The sequence below is a fragment of the Vicugna pacos genome, chromosome 29 (assembly GCF_048564905.1).
Source record: "Vicugna pacos chromosome 29, VicPac4, whole genome shotgun sequence".
Lineage (NCBI taxonomy): Eukaryota > Metazoa > Chordata > Mammalia > Artiodactyla > Camelidae > Vicugna > Vicugna pacos.
The window spans coordinates 9,203,613-9,227,266 of NC_133015.1; the positions used below are offsets into that span (position 1 = coordinate 9,203,613).

General features: G+C 35.4%; 1 protein-coding gene across 3 annotated transcripts in view; it reads right to left on the reverse strand.

Moving 5' to 3' along the window:
* The window catches only part of PKIA (cAMP-dependent protein kinase inhibitor alpha), a 91,393-nt gene extending 68,847 nt beyond the window's left edge, over positions 1-22,546 (reverse strand). For 2 of the 3 annotated variants that reach the window (XM_072951783.1, XM_072951782.1), the window contains exon 1: positions 22,352-22,499. The gene's annotated coding sequence lies outside the window, so the exon portion shown is untranslated. Of the gene's footprint in view, positions 1-22,351 lie in introns of all 3 variants that reach the window. The other variant, XM_006202395.4, reaches the window with a different exon arrangement.
* Positions 22,547-23,654: the final 1,108 nt, after the last annotated feature.

The following is a 23,654-nucleotide window of genomic DNA, read 5'->3' on the forward strand; positions in this document are numbered from 1 at the left end:
GGCCCTGGAAATCCTTGTTTTGACAAGCCTTCTGATTTGCACTAGAGCTTGAGACCCATTGCTCTCCTGGTCTGAGAGAGAAGGAGTGAGAGAGAGAGGGAACGAGAGCAAGAAGGAGAGATAGAGAATCTCAGGGAAGTATTCTGGAAAGTAAATTCAAATAGCTTTTTATATCGAGTTTTTACTGTGGTCATTTACGAATGATTGAAAACAACCACAAATCGAAACACGTAGTTACTTGAAGGTCTCTTTAGCAGAAATCAATCTTATATCATGACAGTTCTCCCATACTCTGATCTGTTACTTAATAGATCATTTCCTCATAGGGATGACTAACAGCAATTCAACAGAAAATGCTCTTTATATTTAAATAGCACTTTCTGCCCCAAGATGTCAAAATGCTTGACAAGTAGTCAAAATGCAGCTCACTGATATTCTCAAACCCATGGCAGTAAATAATCCAGCATCTACCAACACTGCTATTTACTGGTGATTTCTTGGCTGTGAAAGTGGAAGTGCCTTGGCTGTCTGCAGAAAGTCAGTGACTAAAGGAGGAAACATCATTCATCTTGGTTCGCAAATTGATAAATTACTCCCTGACTTCTATTATTGCATCTCAAAGACAGATAACGATGCTCATCAGGGACAAACCCCAAAAAACATTCTTGCGCTTTCTCTGATTAAACCTGATTTTTGAAAATCATCTGGCTCAATCTACATTTAATTATGGTATGAATGCTACTTAATTCCTTATTACTTCTGATTGCACAGGATCGATGGCACTTGAAGAGTAAGAAGCAAATGCTCACTGGGGTCTCCTTGGGAGCCAAGTCAACTTTGACTCCCTAGTGACCAGCTTCATATCTAGAATAATACATGTGATCAATAATTATTTCTTGAATGTATGAGATATGAATGAATCAAGATATTTTTAGAGTTGGAATCATGGATCAAGAGGAGGAAAAGTAGTTTAAAAAAAAACTATTACATTCTCAAAACCCACTGCTGGAATGAATGCTAATAACAACTTGACAATGTCCTCTGTCATTGCAAATAATGTTGTAATATCAACATGTACTAATCAATCAGAAAAAGACTTTCAGAATTCAATTTCAAATGTAAGCTGGGGATTCCTCTCACCTACCTTTTCTTATGATAAAACTAGGAACTGTAGGGTCAACAGATAATATGCCAGTTTTTCATTTAAAATTGGACAGTTTAATCCAATTTTGGAGACATGAAATAAAACTGATGGGCAAATATTAGAATTTTCACCAATGAAAAAAACTGATTTCCAAAATGCTAAAGGATCGTTCCTCAAAATATTAAAATTGCCTCATATCATAAGTCAAAGCACCGTATGTTTACTAAATAAGGAACTATAAAGTTGCATAATTACTGTCAATGTTTTTACTTGGTTTGAAAAAAACAGCTTGATTCAAATAAAGTTCAACTTGACTATATGTATCATTAATCTTGTAAAACTTTTGCTAGATTTCTTCTATCTCCAAAATGCCAACCATGCATATTAAACTGACTTTTTTTTTATTGTGTATGATTTCTGTACATTTGTCCTGTTTGAATTTTAATGTTAAGAACTCTTTCTTAACAATCTTGTTGAAAATTAGAGCGTGGATTGTAACTGCTCTGTTTGACTCATCACCCATACCTAGAAGAGTGCCTGCTACATAATCACCAATTAAAATTTCTAAACTATCGTAATAAGATCCATCCTTATCCTAGCTTTAAGCACATGAAGACAGAAGCAGTTTCCAGTGGCATTAGAACACGTGAATAATCCAGAGTAAATGTTAACTATAAATAGTTTATTGTTGATTAAGATACAGAACATGTCTGAGATTTGGAATTACTTCCTGATAACCCTGAGTCAGAGTTGTGGTAAAGGCTTACGGGGGGCATGTTACCATTTTCTTAGTACGTTCTGAAGAAAGAAGTTGATGAGAGACCATGCAAGATTTTCCAGGCTCAAAACGGAGCTGCATGGAAATAGCCAGTGAAACACAGAAGAGTCCACTGTTCTGCTGGATTAAGCCCACCCTGGAACTAACAGAGAAAAGAGACTGAGGTCTAGGTTTTGAGCATCTTCACTCTACTTCCCTGCTCTCATAGGACCAGGCAGTAGACAAGAAAAAATCTGGGAACCGTCACTGTATACCTTTAAACAAACACAGGTGACCCTCTGTAATAGTAAAATGTGGCTCAGTGAATGTTCAATTAAATCTGAATAGTAAGAGTAATTCCTCCTGTCTTGTTCGAGTAAGTCTGATAGAAATGGACAGAGCTGGGCATGGCATGGCAAGGTGGGGTGTTTCCTTTCTCCTACAGGCTCTAAACGTCACTTTTCCTATGATTTAAGCCTAACTAAAATTTATGGACTTTTGAAAAAGGGTAGGAAGTAAAACTAAAAAGCTGTGTTAAGGGTGAAAAAAATGATAGTAATTTTAAGAAAAGGTAGAATTATTACTGTGAGAATTAATAGAACTGTTTTTGTTCCAAATATAAGCATGTTATAGCATTTTCATTATGATTAGAATTAAATAGAATTTCATTTGCTATCCCCTTCTGATAATATTACCAGAGACTTCACTTGAGGAAATTTAAAATTATTTATTCTGTGTAAATCTCTACAAATCCTTAAATTGAATCTTATTATGAGCTATATAACACATAGTATCAACAAGCTGGCAGAATTTTGACAATTTTCCTGCCTCCCTCTAGTCCTCCTTCTTTTCTTCTTCCCTTTCCTCCTTTTCTCCCTTCCTCCTCCCTCCCTTTGTTTCCACAAAGTAAGTGGGCATATAACAAACAGTAGGGATCAAAATCTTATATCCATTATAGGGGTTGGGAAGGTAGACTCTCACCAAAACAGAGACTTGATTTTAAACATTGTATCTGTGCCTTACTAGCTGTGTAATCATGAATAGTTTAATCATTCTGTGCCTCAGTTTGTCCATCTGTAAAATAGGTATTAATACCTACTTAGGTAATGCCTACCTCTTAGGATGGTTGTGAGGGGGAATTCCATTTGGTTCTAAAACAGTATTTAGCACAGAGGAAGCATAATAAGTATTATTTTTCACTTCTCAGAATATATAAAATGTTTAGTACCAGGATTCATAGCCTCAAAATCTAACATTCACTGATATGACTATCTGATTAGCTAGATGTAGGAAAAAAATGTGATAGTAATTATTTCTTTAGTTTCTCAGTTTGTTTTTTTAACTGAAAACCAGAATCACAATTTCTTGACATTATCTATTATTAACAAATAATATAAGACCATAAATTATTTTTGAGAAGGCCTTGAATATTTGAAATGAAGGAAACTAAGGAATAGTAGTAAATAAACCTTTTGATTTTACTAATCCCAAGTGAAAGATGAAATTAATGATACATGTGAAAACTCTGGAGAAGTCATACAGAAAGAACCTCAAGTACTTACAGAATGCTTGAAACGCAAATGACAGCAAATGACTAATTCTTAAATCAAGAACCTTTCACTAAAATTAAAAACATAAATGCTTTCTTTTTCTTGCTTTCTTGTAGGAGGTAAAAGAATACTTGGTAGGTGTCAGACTATTTTAAAAAGCAGGTTATAGTGATATTTCAGGAGCATAAAAATACTAAGACAGATCTCGTAAATGACCTATTTAAAATAGCTTTATATTTAACAGAAACTTAGTGAAATACACTACAATTGTCCAATGTAGTTATAGGAGAGAATTTTCTGTGAATTTTAATTATTACTTTTTAAAATAAGAGATTATATGGCCATGTGTTGCAATTATATAAATAATGTTCTAGCCTGCAGGAAAAATTATTACTTAACTTAGACCTAGTTAAGTGTCTGTGTGTGTGTGTGTGTGTGTGTGTGTAAATAAAATGATATCATCTCATGAATGTCAGCATTATGTCAATGCAAATTAGGTTGGTATATTATTTAATTCAGGTTAACATCAACATTGTCAATGTTTGTTTATTAAGCAGTTTGATCCCTTAGGTAGGAGGCATGGTTCTTTGGAGAAGTTGGTAGACACAAGATACACAAACATGGTGGAAAAAAACAGATATCATAGAGTTTTTCTAAATTAAACCTAGAAACTTATTCAACTTGCCCATTTCTTTGGACTGAAGAAAGAAATCCATATAGATTTTCATAGTTCAGGCTCCAGTGAGGTCTACAGGTAAATTTGTAACTAGTTGCAGATTCCAGCCTGTTTCCATTTTGTGATTATCTCTAAACATGTCCAGTTCCTACAGCATAGAGGAAAGCAGATTGGCCATGGCATGAAACAGGCTTGAATTCTGGCCCTGCAACTTAAAAACTGTGCACTGCTTAAATGGGCAATTTGCTAAACTTCAAGAACTTGGATTTCTCCCATCTGCAAAATAAGTTTTATCTTTTTTCTCCTAACTCTAGATAGTTAGGATGGTCTGATGGGAGTATGTACATAAACATGCTTTGAAAATTATATAGTGCTTTAAAAAATACTACTAATTATCATTATTTCAGGATGAGGGAAAATTCCCCCTCCTCTAATATATTCAGTATTTTTATGGCCAGCTTGGATCTTTCAGAAATCTACATAAAAATTGACATTTTAACAACATTTGGCAATGTTTAGATGTTAAAAAACTCATCCAAAGTGGCATATTTCTTAAACAGTTTTTAAAGTAATACATAGATATTGCAATGAATTTGGAAATACAGCATGAGATCAAAAGGAAGTAAAGATAACCCTTACTCTACTTCTTGAGTAAATGATTGGTAAATGATTTTTAAATTTTCTTTTGAGTCTTTTTACTGTATGTATGATATTCAAAACCAAGTTGTGAATATGCTCTATTTATTTTTAACATTCTTTTCACTTAACATTCACAGAAATAAATTTTAATTTTAGTTTCTATATTGTTTCCCATTATAAGCATCTTAAAATACTTAATAGTGAAGATTACCTGTGAGCTATTATGTTAATAAATAAAGTTCAGCATAGATAACCTAAATAAATGTATTAGAAATCCATGCATTCTAAAGGACACCCCTATGTTTTTGTGTTTGATAATTTCAAATACTGCCTACACAATTCTAATATTTATATTTGATTTAAAACTGTGTAAATTTTTTTAGTAGTTTTTAAATTAAAAATGTTAAATAAGGACTACTTCATTTAAAAGTTGACATAAAAGCTTTAGAAAGCTTCCTTCTGATTAAGTGGGGTGGTAGATATAAAAGCACTATAGACAAACAGATTATACTTGACTTTAAATAAAAGTCTGAATAAATATTACAGCATTGTTGCCTACCTAATATTCTGTTAATAATTGGTAATACGCATATTATGGAGAATGACTGAACATTGAGTCATATGTTAGCTATTTAGATCATATTTTGTGTGACACAACAAATTTGCAAAAGTAGAATATCACGTATATTTTATTGTCAAAGTTTGGTGCTAACCTTTGATAAGTCATTTGATAGGCAATGCTCTAAAATATATCATTTACTGATATCCAAGAGACATCTTAGTTTGTGATTGATAGAGCAGAAACTCTAAGCCAAGGATATTTTTGTCTTTATAATTTATTAATTTTTATAGTATATATAATTATTAATATTTATAATTTATTAATTAGAAACCATAATAATACCAATAACCTTCATTAATTTTGACCCTAAAGTTGCAGTAATTTCAAACAGAAATTAGTATATATACATACCAAATTAAAATTTCTAAACTAGTATTACAATTGATGCAGTGTTTATACGAAATATTACATGTATAATACATTCTTAAATTAATAAAGTGAAAACAGAAAAGAAATATCATCAATGTTTGTATACTCAAAAGGATTTAGAAGGAATTTCTGGTAATATAAATTAATACATGATTAATCATACTGCTTTTATTTATAACACACCCAAACGTACACACTTCTATAAGATTATATGTCTTTAACATTAAGAGAAGTGTATTAAGAGTTAAATTTTTTTAATTGTTTTTATTGTGTTTATATTTTCTAATTTAGAGGTCTGGCCTTTAAGCATGTTTAAATCATAGAACTAATCATATGAAAACAGGAGAAAACCCAACAATCCAACTCATGGTGTTTGTTAATAAGCCTCTGTATAAAAGTGTTATGAAACTAAGATAAAATGAACAAAATAGACATGATTAATCAACAAATGGCTATTTTAAAAAATCTAGTTAATAGTATACCACCTGAGTTAGGGTGATGGGGAAGACTAAAATAAATGCCAAAGTTTTATTCTCTTACTTAAAAAAATTACTGTAAATTGGGTCTATGTCCTAATTTGGGACTATGTAACTGCCACTCTCATATTTCTAGTTTTATTATGAGAGTGCATTTTTCTTAGGGGTTAAGTTTAGAAAAAGAACTGGAATGTTCCATACTACAAGTTTCTTTCCCAAATCATTTTCCAACAGAAAAAATGAGAAATACCTAATGAACAGATCTGATGATTCAAAAAGGGACAAGTCTCTATTCTGAAACACTATTCAAATGAGAACATTCCAAATTAGGATTTTGTGAGACACTAGAAAATTATGGCATGAAATATAGATGTAGAAGAGTAATTTCTTATGCATTGTAAAATGTATTCCTCAAAACAAAAAAGCTGATGGAAGGCCAAAGTACCTACCTAATGGACAAAATATAATTAAATGAAACAGAAGCATGTTCCAAGCCGAATGGCAACTATACCACTGTTCTCACATAATTGGATAATAATTATAACCCAGTAAGATCAAGTTTAAAAACATTTAAGTATATAAATAGAAATATATATATATATACACATGTATATATAACATATATAGCAACCTGAAATAGATAAATACATACTTATATTCCTATCTTAAAGAATCACTTTGAAATTTAAAAAATACTCTTTTATCTTTTGAAAAATAAACAGGCAGTGAAAAAATAAGTTTTCTTTGTAAAACTTTACTCTAAAAACAAAGATTCTTCAAATGCTTCTTCTCCAGGAACATATCTGTTTATTTTAAATGAAATCTAACTAAAATATAATCAAATATTTGAAATAGAAGAACATTCATGAAAACAGACATATATACATGCATATATATATACATATTTATTCACACACATAATTGGTTAAATATAATTAATGTGTAATACACATAAAATACAGCTTTTCTTTGACTTACTATGGGGTTACATCCTGATAAACCCATCGTCAGTTGAAAACATCGTTAAGTTGTAAATACATTTAATACACCCAATCTACCAACCATCCTAGTTTGGCCTAGCCTATCTTAAATGTGCTCAGAACACTCACATCAGCCTCTAGTTGGGCAAAATCATCTGACACATGTCATGTAATTTATTGAATACTGTAGAGAAACTGAAAAACAGAATGGTTGTTAAGTGTCCCTGTTGTGATGCCGTGGCTGACTGGGAGCAATGGCTCACTGCCACTGCCCAGCATCACAAGACAGCATCAGACTGCGTGTCGCTAGCCTTGGAAAAAAATCAAAACTCAAAATTCGAAGTATAGTTTCTACTAAATTCATATCACTTTCATACCACTGTAAAGCTGAAAAATCACAAATCAAACCATTTTAATTTGGAGAATGTCTGTATATAAATTTTTGTATAATATATGTGTATATATTCACGTACTTGTATACTTATTTAAAAACAGGTATTTTCATTGTATGCAACATCTCACCTTAGAATAAGACTATGCCCAAAATCTATGCCTCAAACCTTTGGTGAATAGCTAATAATTTCAATATTCAAACAGGGATTAAAAATATTGGTTTGGAAATTTAGCACAAACTTACTCCTACACTGTATATATGTTTTACACTTTTTACTTGAAAGAATAAAGTATACATGATTAGGCTCTACCAGGTGAAATAAATTATTGAAAATTTGGCTCGAGTGTTTGATTACCACAAAATTCTCACTTGGCTTAACATATTAAATGGAAGGCTCTAGGCAGTTTTTATATTTGTTTCCTTAAACCAAAATTCTCTATATCAATCTTAAAAAGTCATATAAGAAAAAACGTAAAATTAATGTGCTTTTCAAGCCCAACAAAAATTCTTATCATACTGAAGCATGTGTGTGTACTAACTGCAATTTTTATAGCAGGTGTTGCTGGTACTAAATGTTTTACATTAATTGAGGCTGTATTTTTGATTTCAGTTTAAAGGTGTTGCTACTGATTGAATCTCATCAGTAGCACATAGTAATGAACAAGACAGTATTAAAATGCCCACATGTTCTCTCTAAATTCTTTGAGCTGCAGTAAAATAGAAAGATAGCACATACCAAAAAGAGCCCTCTGTATATAATGTACAATGGAGTTACAGGTTAATTTTCCTTTTTGGACAATTTAATGATATGCATTAGCAATAAGAAACTTCTTCAATAGTTACATATTAAAAAAAAAAAGATTCCGGTATAAAGAAGATAATTAACAGGATTATCTTCAATGGCTTTTGTTAGAGGAAGTGAATGTTAAGAACTCTTTTTAAATTAAAGTTGACCTTTCCCAGGAATTTCGACACTGTATTACAAAAAAAAAAAAAAAAGACAAAAAAATTGTCAACTATTGCTTTTAAGAATGGGAACCGTCACATTTTCTATGACATTTGCTTCTGAAATCAACACCCTCATTCAACAACCTTGATATTCTGAAAATGAGTCAGTGAAAATAGTGATTAGACATGTGGTACAATTCAGAAAGAAAAGAGGATGAAGAATTATTAGCCAATTGACTTTTCCCAGGGCATCCAATCAACTACTCGCAGAGTTAAAAATAGAAACTAAGTCTAATTCCCACAGCTACCACCACATCAGAGCCTGACAACTTCGCATTGTCAGAGCCTCAACTTCTCACGCCCCTGGGATTACGTGCAATGAGACATCTTCCCATGAGGTTTAGAGTCATTTCAAGGCTTGGTTTAAAATGAAGAGGGGTAGGAAAATGTTCATAAATTTGGGGGAAAATTTGTGAAAATGAGATCTGGTTGTAAACTGCCCATGAGAATTACAAAGATAAAAACTGTAAACATTTATTGACCCTTAACTATGTTTCAAACACTGCGGTAAATTCTCTTTTTATGTTATCTTCTTTAATCTTCACAACAGTCCTGTGATTTTCTTGTTTTAAATATGAGGAGACAACTCACAGAGGTTAAGTAACTTACCCTAAGTCACATAGAGATAGAAAACGGTAGAGGTAGTATTCAAACTAGGTAGGATTCAAAGTTAAAATTCACTTCCTGAAAGACATGATTTGGACATAAGTAGTAGCCAAAAATCCCCAAAATAAATAAAAAAATAAAAATAAAGACAGAAAGGGAAGGAGGATGCCTAGTAATCAGCATACCTTCAAGATAATATTTAGAGATTTTTGATTGATGTTAAAAATGACCAAAAGCTGCCTGAGAGCTCTAAGAATAAAATTTTTTATCAAATTAAAAAAGAAATGTAGATTTTACATATACACATTTTGAGAGCAACCCAATGGCTTTGCTTTTATAACACTGTACTGCCATTTTATTTCATTTTCCATTTCATTAAGGGGTAATTAAACACAAGTATTTTGACTGAATAGGTTAGTGATTTTTTTTTTCATGTAAATAATGACCAAGAGGACAACCTTCCTCACCTTATTCAATGGACTATTTAGTGTCAGATTTAATTTTGGGGGTGAAATAGTGATTTTACAAACCCCAGAAGATGTTATATGTCCACTATCTCAAACCTGCATGCAGGTGGAAAAAATTTTCAACTGATAGAGATTTTGCTTTTACTATGATTGTGTTCTTCACAATCAATGAGATTGAAAAGGACACGGAGATAAGAGAACTGCTGACTAATATTTTCTTATTAAAATCTGTGTCTTGCATTTTGAATTTTCTGAAAGTCCAAATCCCTTGTGGTTGAAGAAAGAAGAGTAATGTCATAGGTTTTCCTATCCTATGTAAAAGGACCGTGCTTGGTTGAGTGTCTTGAACTGTCTGTCCATCATGTCTAATTTTCTAATTTCCCCCTTACCAAAACCGCAAAGGGAATAGAGTATGGTTTGGCAAGAAAAAGGGAAAGGATAGTGCCATGGCTAACTCATTCTCACCACACCTACAAACATAATTGTAATGAGCCTGTGCAGACTACCAATTATTTTGTATTAGGAGGGCAGCTTTCAAAATAAAATAGTGTGGTTCATTTTGCTGTTCAGCAAATACCTTGTAAATGTCTATGGTAAACCCAAATACCAAACTGACTATTTGAGTTGCAGAAATTTTTATGCCCTTCATATTTCACTATTTTAAAATTACAGTTCACAGTTGTGTGCTTACCATAATATATGATACCCAGTAAGCTCCCTAGAAATCTAAACATTTATGAAATATACCAAATGCTACTACTGTCTCATGCCTTACTTTGCAATTCTGGGTTGCTCTCTAATATGGAGAGGATGTAAGAAATGTAATTTAGATATCTCTTTTATAGGCTCACCAGCCATGTCTTAACTAACTTTTATCAATGGAGAGTCTTAGGAAGTACGTATTTGTATATTATAAAACCCTTCAGCACTGACCATTAGGTAATTTTGGTAAACGTGGGTGTGTCACAATAGTTAAGCACGTCAGCCTCATTTCATTTCAGCTTAATCCACTGCAGGAAAGCACAAATTAGATGAAAGCAATTTCCCCAAGAACGACTCACTTCCTTGAGATGAGAGAGAAACTTGGATGAACAGTGATTTCTCACAATCTATTTTTGAGGGTAGTGGTTTAAAAAAGTGCTAATGTAGTCTTTTCAAAATAAATCCTTCTAAAATGCATTATTCTTTGATTAATATATCTTATAATTGAAAACCCATACATACAATTATACTTTTCTAGAATATATACATATAACATATATTACATATATAGCAAATATTAAAATCTTCACAACCTTTAAAATTTACCTTTAAATCTGAACTTGGATTTGGTGAATCTGACAGCTTATTCTCAGTGATTCCATTAGGTACCCACCAATTCAAATTCAACATTATTTCTGCAAGTCCTAGCAGGATTAATTTCTCTGGCTGGATAGAAGGTGTTACCATCCTGGTTGTTTTTCACTACATTGCAATTACTAGAGAACCCACGTGTAAAAAGACCATGAAATGGCACTAAAGATATCACTGATTTCTCTCTATTTACTCAGATTCTGCAACATACAACAGAAGGAAAGAAGCAGGTTGTGTTGCTATTACTATTGAAATGATCAGAAATCCTCAGTCTTGTAGCCATTGCCATCCGTTGTTTAAGATCTGGGTTTGTTGTTGCTTATTTAGGTGAAGGTCAGAATGCTTATTTGTTTTACTCCTGTTGTTTAATGAGGGTTTGATCAGAAAGTTGTAAAGATGAAAGTAAATAATAGAAGTGTTTAATAGGTCCCTCTATTCCAATTAACCAAAGAAAAGGCATACCTTAAAATAGTGTTGTGAAATGTCTAGGGTGTGTCTGTCTTGTTCTTGCAACCCTTCAGTTCTAAGTAATTTTCAAAAGTATGTTATAAACATGTTGCTTCATCCTTGCCCTTTTAACATGTTAATGTCTAATTCAAGTAATACATGATGCAATCCCCAGCAAGCTCTGTTTCTCCTTTCTCGGACAATGCAAATCAAGATAAACTTCTAAGGAGTGTAGTTAAAAGTCTTGCCAATTCTGTTTATACTTCAGATATTCCAATATTCTGTAGTTCAGCTTATATAAGACACTCTCATCATTGGGCTTTAATTATTCTGTTTCAGAATAAATTATAAAGGATATGTTAAAGAGAAACTAAGAAAAAACCCAACAAAATAAAAGATTTATGATAATGGAGGTGAATAAATTTGAACTATAATATAGTTTTAGATTAAAAATTAGTCTAAAAAATTTTTTTAGTTTAGGCTGGATACAAATGATCAATTGCTGAAGCTTAAAAAATATATATAGCTATAGACATTTCCAGTTTTCTACACTGTTGTTACAAGACATAACTACATCTGTGATGTACTCTGTAATATTTTTGCAAAGATGAAATGTGTGATTGAGAGACTTAAAATCTTTCAATACTTATGCATTGGATTTTTCTTCCATGAACTAAAAATGAGTATTTCCTTGCTCAGATCATGTTACATGGATTCCCTTATATTACTTGTATTCTTTTTTTTAAGATAGAAATGGTCACAGAAAATACAGAAATACTATGTGTTAAAACAGTTTATGATTTTTATCGTCAGTATACATACTCAAATTATAAATGTTTTTGCATAATTTATGATCCAACAATACCACTTCATACCACTCTTAGAATTCTTCCATCAAAAGTAAAAGCACCAGAATATAAAGACACACACTTCTATGTCTATTACCATATAGCTTGAAATCATAAAACAATTTCAGACTTGATAGATAGGTTTTGATTGAATAAAATTATGGCACACTCACGGTACACATTACTGGGCAACTAATACAGGTAATATAGTAGTGTTATATGCTAGATATCTTTAATGTAATATAAACACAATGCGATGAAAGTATTTTCCAACTAAAACCTAACATATATGGTATATATATATATAATATTTTATCATAATAAAAATAATAAAAATCTACTATAGCATAAAATACAAATTTGCCTCATATTAGGCATATTATGAAGTTTCCATGAAATTTCACTTACTTGAAGAGCTTATACAGTTATTATCATATATTGAGAAGTGTAAAGAAAGAAACAGCTCACATTGTCCTCTTGAGTCTTCCCTCTCTCCATCTTTCCATCTCTGCTTTTTCTAGACTGATGTTCCAGTCATGCCTCTCTTCGCGTGGATCAGCAGGAACCACGCTAGCTAGTACTGGTTTCCTCAAGTATCAGCTAAGAATTTTAATGCATTTTTATGCTGGTAATTGTTTTGGAACCTAGGAGGGGTGAACATAACTTTTCATTCTTTTCTTAACTTGGCAAAAGCAAATATATTATTGTAGATAGAATTACTAGAAAGAAATAGTAACTTCGAGGCAGACATACGTCCATCCTAAGATAACTAAATATATTTCAAAGTAGACTATACCACTCAGCTGCTGGCAAAGTTCTACATATTTGGCAGTATAGTACTCTTAAGTCTGAGAACTGTTTCTTTTTTGTAAAAACGGTTTTGATTGGAAAACTTTAAATAAGTTGTCTGGAATGCATAATATTCAGATTCTTTTTCCATGAATCAAGGTTCTTTGACTCATTATTCTCACTGGCACTTGCTTGCTAGTCATGTCAGCTGCATTGGTGCCAGTGCTAGTGAAGAGCTCTCATTTTAAGTCCTAAAGCATGGAGAGCAATAGAAGGGGAACCTCATTTCAGGTACTAGAAATGTCTGGGCTAACTGAAGGGCACATACATTGTCAAAGTGAGTCCAGAGTAGGGTGGCATCACCAAGATGGTGAAATAGGCCGTTTTGGGCTTTGTTCTCCCTCACAGAAGGAACAACTAACAACTATTTGGGAATAAGACACCACTGAGAGAATCCTAGAACGTGGGATGAGACTAAAGCACTCCCTTGCACCAGAGACCAAGGCAGACTGCATTAGAAGGGTGAAAGTGGCTGCATGCTGCCTGCATTGCCCCTCTCCCAGGCCTGCACAGCACTGCACAGTGAAGTCTGCCCTGAGCTTCTAGGAAGAGAATCTGAGAGGACAGCCAGCACACCCCCAGCATTGGGGTTACTTTGTAGGAGCCCCTGCTCTGATCTTCCCTAAAGGGTTTACAGGGGGATCTGGAGAGCTTGGCCACTGAAAGTTAGACTGTGATGAAGTAGGGAGGGATGTGAAACAGCCAGTTACAGGGACTGTGACAGAATGAATTCACACCTGCAGTGCCCAAGTAGTGATCACAACCAGTGGCTTTGCTCATCTACAGAGCCAAGTTAAGGGGTGAACTATAGCCAGGGAACTAGGTGGGGTACAGATTTGCCTGGCTGAGCAAAGGTGGGAGGACAGAGCTGACTGCTCCCAAAGCAAAGCCAGTACCAAGTGTAGAAGGTTCCTGTGCTCTGCACAGGCAGGAAGATTAATTAATAGGCAAGGCTGAGGGTAGCTCCCAGCCTCTCCCGACTGGGAAGCCTGTTTAACAAATTAAAAGTAGCCCAGAGTGGCCGCCCTCCTCCTACCCAGCCAAAGGAGCTGAGATTAGCCCCATCCCACCTGCTGGGAAAAGTGTCTTCTTGTCCCATCTGACTAGAAGGGCTGGTGACAACTCCTGGAAAATGTGCAGCTCAGCAGTGCTCAAGCCTAAAGAAGGGTAGGCAGAGCTGACAGTTTGCCAAGCAAAGCCAGTGGCCCTGTGCAGCCAGGGAACTTGAGGTTTGGGTCAGCTTGAGTTGGGACAACAAAGAGCTTTACTGGTCTTAGAGCTGCTTCTCCTGCTGCACCCAGGCAGGAAATCTAATTCACAGCCTTGCTCATTGCTGAATACAGCTTTCAGCCTGTCCAAACAGGAAGCCTAACCAGAGCACATGGGAAGCTATGTAGCCCATTCAATAGCCCCACACTTGAACAGAGACCACAGCCTGTGGCCTCCTCTGGCCTCCTCTATCTGCAGAGCAAACCCAGTGTCCTTATCTGACCAGGGAGTTCAGTGCACATTTGGCCTGATTTGAGTTCCTAAACAATGAACTATGCAAACCCTGATTCCTGTCCTGCTGCCCAGCTAGGAAGCTAATTCACAGCCCTATCCACTACTGAATGTAAATTATTCAGTAAAGTCTGGAGGAAGAGCCTGATTACTCAAATATGCAGATACCAATGTAAGAAATCTAGGATTACCCAAAATCAGGCAAACATGTCACCACAAAAGGAAACTAATGAAATTCCAATATCTGATCTTAAAGAAATGAAGATGTATGAACTATCAGACAAAGAATTTAGAATATCCTCTTAAAGAAGTTTAGTGAGCTACAAGAAAACATAGATAACTAAAGGAAATTAGGAAAACAATATATGAACAAAATGAGAAGTTCAGCAAAGAAATAGCAACCATCAGAAAATTCCAAACAGGAATCCTAGAGTTGAAAAATATAGTAACTGAATTGAAAAATTCAATAGAGAGTTTCAAAAGTAGATTTGACCATGAACAAGAAAGAATCAGCAAACTGGAGAACAGGACCATAGAAATTATCCAGTGAGAGGAACAAAAAGAAAAAAGAATAAAAAAGAGTGAAGAAATCCTGTGGAAATCCTATGGAAATTATTAAAAAGAAACAATATTTGCATTATGAGAGCTCCAGAGGAGAAGAGAGAAAGGGACAAAAAGTACACTTAAAGCAATGATGGCTGAAAACTTCCCAGACTTGGGGAGAGAGATGGATATCCAGATCCATGAGGCCCAAATTACTCCAAATAAGTTGAACTGAAATAGGGCTACAACTGAGACACATTGTAATTAAATTCTCAAAAGTCAAAGATGAAGAAATAATTTTACAAGAAGCAGTAGAAAAGAGAGAAGTTACAAACAAGGTAACCCCCAGAAGGCTACTGGTGGGTTTCTCAAGGGAAGCTTTTCAGCCCAGGAAAGAATGGAATGACATACTCAAAATATTGAAAGAAAATAACTGTCAAACAAGAATTCTATACCAGGCAAAGCTGTTCTTCAGAAACAAAAAAGGGATAAAGGCTTTCCTGAACAAACAGAAGCTGAAAGAGTTTATTACCACCAGATCTGCCTTACAAGAAGCGCTAAAGGAAGTAATTTGAGTAGAAGTGAAAAAAAAAATGCTAAATGACATCATATAAATATAAAAAGGTAGCATAAATCTCACTGATAATTGTAAATATATAGTCATAAATTTGCAATATGGTAATGGGGGTGCATAATTCACTTACAAGTTTAGTTTCACAGTTAAAAAAAAGCAAAAATAACCATAACTACAATAATTTGTTACTAGTCATACAGCATAAAAAGCAGATAAGTTGTAACAGCAATAACCTAAAATGTAAAAGGGAAAAGAAATAAAAGTGTAAATTTTACAGATTCTATTGAATTTAAGTTGTTATCAGTTTAAAACATTTTTAAATTATATTATAAGTATTTTTAAGTTTAATTATATTATAAGGTATTATAAGTTTAAGATGTTTTATGTAAGCCACATGATACCCACAAGGGAAAATCCTATAGTAATAACACAAAAGAATATGCTAAAGAAGTTAAAGGATACTGATACCAAGAGACTGCAAAACACAAAAAGGACAGAAAAATAAAAAACAAGAAACAATGGATCTACGAAACAACAAGACAACAGTGAACAAAATGGCAGCAATAAGTCCTTGCCTATCAATGCTTTAAACATAACTGGATTATATTATCCAATTGAAAACATAGAATGGCTGAATGGATTTACAAAACAAGATCCAATAATGTACTGCCTACCAGACCCTCACTTTTGCCTTAAAGACTCATATACTATGGGTGGAGGAATGGAAAAAGACATTTCAAGCAAATGGCACTTAAAAAGAAACAGGGGTAGCTATACTTACATCATACAAAACAAAATAGACTTTAAACTCAAAATGATAAAAAAGAGAAAAAGAAGGTCATTATACAGTAATTAAGAGATCAGTACATCCAGAAGATACAATTGTAAATGTTTCTGAATAACCAATGGCTCAAAGAAGAAATTAAACAGGAATTTAAAAGTTACTTGAGACCAACAAAAATGAAAATACAACATACCAGAACTTATGGGATTCACAAAAGCAGTTCTAAGGGGGAAGTGTATAGCAAAAAACACCTAAATTAAGAAGCAAGAAAAATCCCCAATAAACAGCCTAACTCTGTACCTTCTGGAACTAGAAAAAAAGAAGAACAAGCTTAGTCTAAAATTAGCATGAGAAAGGAATTAATAAATATTAGAGCAGAAATAAGTGAAATAGAGAACAGAAAACAACAGAAAAAATTAACCAAACTGAGAGTTGGTTTTTTGAAAAGATAAACAACATTGATAAGCCCTTAGCTAGACTGACCAAGGAAAAAGAGAAAGAAAGGATCCAAATCAACAAAATTATAAGTGAAAAAGGAGACAATATAACTGATAACATAGAAATTCAAAGGATTATAAGAGGCTACGATGAGCAACTGTACATTGACAAACTGGACAACCTAGAAGTGGAAAAATTCTTAGAAACATACAACTTACCAAGACTGAATCAGGACGAAACAGAAAATCTGAAAGGACTAATTAGTAGTAAGGAGATTGAATCAGTAATCAAAAATCTCCCAATGAAGACGAGCCTAGGACCAAATGGCTTCATTAGTAAGTTTTACCAAACATTTAAAGAAGAATCACCGCCAATCTTTCTCAAACTCTTCCAAAAAACTGAAGAGAAAAACTCATTTTGCCAGGCCAGCGTTATTCTGACACTAAAACTAGAAAAGGACACTACTAGGAAAGAAAACTACAGGCCATTATCTCTGATGAATATAGATGCAAAAAATCTATAAATAAATAAAATATTAGCAAACTGAACTCAGCAGTACATTAAAAGGATCTTTCACCATAATCAAGTTGGGTTTATTCCTAGGATGCAAGGATGGTATAATATATGCAAATATGCAATGAGATACAACACATTAACAGAATGAAAGAAAAGAATCATGTGATCATCTCAACAGATGCAAAAAAAAAAGCATTTGACAAAATTCAACATCCATTCATGATAAAAACTTTTAACAAATACAGAATAGAAAGAATATATTGCACCATAATAAAGGCCATCTATGATAAGCCCACAGCTAATATTATACTCAATGATTAATGGTTAAAAGCCTTTTCACAAAAAAAGCATTATTTGATCTAATTTATATAAATTTGTATGTTTGTGTGAGAGGGAAAGAATACAAAAACACAAAAAAGTTATTAAGTAAAGGAGGAATGTGCTCAAGTTTATATCTCAATCTATAACAATTAACTTTTTAAAAAATTTTAATAGGTACAAAAATAAATATTAAATACTGAACACGCAAAAAATAAAGTAGATGAGTAGAAGTCCTTAAACCGTTTGTAAAGGAGGGCTTTATCAGGTCCTTAAACACCTGTCATTATATACAAAATTCTGTGTGTGTGTTTGTGTATGTACTTGGGGAGTGGATGTATAGCCTCTGTTAAATTATCAGTGGGGATGTTAGGACCCAAAAGTTTAAAAAACACTGGAAAGACTGATCACAAAACAATTTTAAACAACTCTGATGACTCGGGCAGTATTTTTTTTATCATTTTCCTTTACCCTGTTACACTTCAAAGAGCAGCATGGTAATGGGGAAAGTATCTCTGTGATTTAGGTGACACTTCTGAGTCTCATTATAAAAATAGCATACAGTAGAAGGATGAAATGAGATACCATAGATGAAAGTACCCAGAGAGGGCCTTAAAACTCGATAAGCACTTATATATAAAGGCATCTGCTCCTGCTTAGTCTTTTTCAATAGAACGCAAGCATACTGAAAACAAGTACAATGTCTTCTTTAAAGTTTTGTTTTGTAACGCTTACCATGCTTTTTAATATGGATGAGCTAATATCCATTTAAGAGCATGTAGGCTCACAATAACTTTTGTTAAATGTAACTGTTTGAATATACTTTCACTATATTTATTATTATATAAGGATTTTAAACAACTAAAACGGTACTTACACACATATTTAGAGCCTATCTCGACTAGTTGAGTAGGTAGATGTACACCCCTGGAAAATACTGAATTTGTTCACTTAAATCAAATTGTTGAACATCTGTCTACCTTGCATACACATAGCTAAGCACTGTACTATGAGTTGTAGATAATAAAAAGTTATTAGTCACAGACTCTGCTCTCCAGGGCTCTTTTAGAAGAGCAAAGCATGTTCACAGAAAAGGACAGACCAAGATAGAAAGTGCCATAGGAATTTAGACAAGGGTGAAACACATTTGACGCAAGAAGGAAGGTGGGTACGGGGAAGGCTTCACGGAAGAGGCAGTATCTGATGTGAACAAAGTTTCAACATGCAGCAGAGTGAGTTAAAGGAACAGAAGACATACAGGCATGCATCATGGGGCACAAACGGGAAATGAAGACCGGTTGGTTTAGGCTGGTCATGGGGTAATTTAAGGGGATTAGTGAGAAGCTAGATAAAGAGATATCTCAGTGCCTGATACATATTGACTATTGATAATACTTTTACAAGCATTTAATTTAAAAAAAAAAAGAACATTCGAGAGAACTTAAAAAAATAAAGACAATGAACAGGGTGAAACAGCACAAAAATCTGGCAATGAAGAAACCTTTGACAACTTTCAAAATAGCACTTTTTCTACCTATTCTCAGTGGAGGCAATGATTAAATAGAAATGACAATTCTTCAGCGTTATTAATCCTACTTTTCTTTTTCTTTTTCCATTTTTCAAAATCTCAGAATAAGCTCTTTCAATTGTAACTAAGGGCAGCAATACAGCACCAGAATATGCCTTTTGTTAGGAAAGGGCAACTTTGACTCCAAAATTTGCACTCTCTTAAGTTACTAATAACACCTGACCACGCACCAGACTAAATATTTTTTTAAATGTAATTAGAAAGCCACAGATTGATTTCAATTCTATCTTGTTAAAGCTACTAAAAGTTCCTACAGTTCATTTAGCACCTAACAGTGCACATTCTTCTAGTTTGTATTCCTCCTTCATTTCTTAACACCAGGCAATTAATTTTTCCTTTCTCTGAGAAACGTTTAAAAAAGGGAAAGAAACTTATCAATCAGTTTCAGTCAGGAAATCATACAAACATTTCTTCCTAGGGCTCTGAATTTGGGAACTTTCTTCTAAAATTGTTTAAATATAACCAAGTCCAAATTCAGAAATCCTCTAAATTTAATTATCTTAGTTACACTGAAATGAGAAATTAAATTTTCTGTTTTCTTTATTCCCCAAAAGGCTTCTCCAACCCAGTCCATCACTAAATGTATGCATCTTAGCTGTAAAATACTGACAGGTATGATGCCAGCCTAAACAGCACCAGTCCCCTAATCCTCACTCACTTCGTGCCAAAGAATTCAGCTTCTCCAAAAACCAAGTAATAGACACTTAAAGTGTTGAACAATCATTAGGATATCTTCATGTATTACTCTTCAACATAAAGATGCCTTTTAAAATTACAGAAATTTTCATTATACTTAAGATCAACTGCACTAATCTCTCTTTCGTACGATTTGGGATACTTTCTTAAAAATGAATTAGTATTTTTACTATTTTTTCACTTATTATTCAAAATAATTATTCATATAGTTCAATATTTTATGATTAGGCAAGAAAGGGGACAGAAGAATGGGTTTTGCTGTTCTTCTTCTTTGTTCCCTCTTCTAGTTGGTGGGCCTGAGTTAAAATTTTAGAATCTTGAAATTTTGGTATTCTAAATCCAAACAGCATTCAATAGATCATAATAACAAAAAGCAAGCCAAAAAAAAAAAAAAATTGGTCCTGAGAGGTTTTCAAGGTCTAGGGAAACAGTTCCTGAATTGGGCTACTTGGAGTGGGAATTGCCCACCCCCTCCATTCCCTCTGCCTCATATACTGAAGGTAGAGACAAAGAAACCAACTCAGATCTTTCCAAAGTGCATTTATAAATAGAGAATTCATAATCAGAAAAATAATAATGATATATATAATAGAATTAGCATGATTCTTCAGAACCAGTATCTTTGTCTAAAAGCAATATTAAAAAAGGAAAATAAGCAGAGGTAATTTTTTTAGTTGTAAATCCTGCCCCTCTTCTCACTGATCTCCTGTTTTGATTTGCTAAAATAAAATTACATGGCTGTTGAGTCAGACTGTCTCTTTAATTTCAAATTTAAAGATAACCAATCTCCTTTTAAATAGAATACTGGCACACAGACACCCCCAGTCTGGCTTACTGCAACTGTTCTCCATTGGTGAAGTGGCACATTTGCAATCCCCATCACAGCCATCTTAACCATTTCACAGCATATCATTCAAATGTAAATCTCTAGGTGGCAACAGGAGTAGGCACTTGCGCTCAGAAGCAAGGCTTCTGTGGCAAAATCCTAGGTCAGAACCCCTAAAAGGGGAGACTAACTTGAAGGTGCTCAAATAACCCGAGGCTTAGATTGGCCAGTTCCACTGGCTTCCTAACTGCCTGTGGGCAAAGCCTCTCTGGAAACTCTTTCGAGGTTACTGGGGAATCCTAGGACAAACACACTGCTTGCTTTGGGGGGAGGACTAGCCCCATATTCTGCCCAGGTAGGTGACTCACAACCCCGCTGGACTAAAAAAGCTTCAAGAAAAACTGGATAGACTGGCATTCTCGTTTCTACTTCTACCTATTCCTACGCACGGGGAGTGAAATATGTAGGTATAACCCTCTTTCTCACGCCCCAACAGATCCTGCTGTCCCCTAAACGCCTCTGGTAGCCACAGTGACTACAATGAAGGGAGTTATCGGAAACCATGTTGGTACTGGGCTAAAAGGATTTTTTTTTTTCATGCTATGTATTTGGGGGAAGGACACAGGTAACAGTGTATAGAGAGAATACCAAAAGTGGTGTAGGGCAATGCCCTTTCTGGGTGCTTGACAAAATCAGTCATGGAACAGAGGTGGTAGACAGGAACTGACAAGAGTTGGCCTGTGAATGGGCAAAGCATCCCTGGCGGGTGGGGGGAATCAATGAAATGATTGACAGAGAAGATGGTAAATGAAGGGAGAAGTGGAGACAAGTGCTGCTCAACCCAAGCTGAACTCCAGGAGCTAAGTTTCTCCCCTAATTTGAGACTCTTTCTAGAGATTCAGTATTGAAGTGTTTGACATTGAAATGTGCACAGACCCATTCCGATAACTGGAAAGGGAGAAGACAGAGGAAGGCAGGAGAGGGAAGATTTCTGATTACTTCCCCGGGCTGCTGTCAGGGACCTGCGGCTCCCAAACCAGCAAACAACCAAGTGAAGGTTGAAGGTAGCAACGTAAAAGTGCAACTCAAATTATTTTACATTTTGAATCCTCTTTCATTCTCTAAGCGAGTCTGGCATTGCAATGGTCGATCATCTTTGAGTACAGAGGGCTGACCGCCTTCTTTGTTTGCCCAATAACACTGCTCCTCCAATCTCAGGCACTTGGCTGATTAACATTTCAATTCCAGTTGTTGCTCCTTTTCCCACTGCAGAATGCAGCAGGGATATTTCCCTTTCTCCCCTCTGTAACACAAACCCCTTCATTAACCGAGCGGAAAGCAACGCGCATGGTGGCCGAGGCTCATAATAGCGGAGCCGCTTACCTTCTCCGGATCGAGTCAGCGCAGGTCCCCGGCGCCCGCTGCCCCGGGGCCGCAGTGCCGCCGCGCCGGGCCCTGAGCGTGGTCAGCTCGGCCGGCCCCCACCCCACCTGCCAGCTGCAGCAGCTGCTCCCGCCGCCGAGCTCCGGCCGCATGAAGTCATCCCCCGCCCCGGGCCGGATCGCCACATTCCGCGCCTGCCACGGGGGGAGAGGGACCTCTCCCGGCGGCGGGGAAGACGCCTGGAAACTGCGCGGGACGATCGCAACCCGTCCTGGTTTTAGGATTATTTTCTATTAATGCTTTTACAGAAGAAGCGGCGCCGGATGGTGGCCCGAGAGAGAAGAGCCAGAGAGACTTTCTCTGCATCTCGCCTTTCCTCCGAGCGCTCCCCTGTCACTTTCGCGGCATGGACAGCTCCATTCCACTGTGTGGGTTTCCCACCCTCTACATCTTCCTTATCAGTATTGTTCATTTTACAGAATTTGAGAGTGGGGTTATCTTTTAAGGTAAACATTCGAACACTCCGAGAGTGTTTCAAATGGACAATCAGTTTTTCTAAACCCGTTGTAGCAGGCTCCAGTTTCCCCCAACATACACACAATTACGCGCACGTACACACACAGCCAAACCACTCACAATTATGAAAGCTGGGACCTCTCGCCCTCTTGCCTACGTAATGGAACAGGAAACTCCCAAAGGATTGGAGAAGTAGGACCGACTAGAGAAAGCACTCAAGGAAAGAGACATGGGTCGCCCTAGGATTTTTTGCTGTTTAGTGGTGCACTTAGTGGACAGATGTTCCCTCTCTAAACCCCCACACCCCGCCCTACCCCAACTGGGATGGCTGTTCTGGTGACAGCTATAACATTTGGAAACAAAGAAGCTGAATCCACATTAACAGATGGCTGTATCTCTCTTTCCCGAAGGTATCAGAATTGGCTTCAGGAATAATATGAGCATATATGCATATAAGCCTTTCTCTCTTTAAATTGGCACCAGCTATCTTTCGTTCTGTCTCAGCCTTCCTCCCTCCCTCCCTCCTGCCCTCTTCTTGCTCTCCTGAACTGACCAGATCAGCAGTTTGAGGATTTAAGGGGGGAAAAAAAGGTCAAGGATGAGCTGTATTTACAGCTGAACCAGGGTTTCTTTACCCAATGTTGAGCCATTCCCAAGTATAGAGGCTCTTTGACACTAGGGTTCTGTGTGAGTGGAGTTCTCCCATTCAACTTGCGTTTAGAATTAATTGCCCGTCACTAGATCTGGGCCAGCTTTACCCTTGGATATGCCCAGCAACCTAAATACT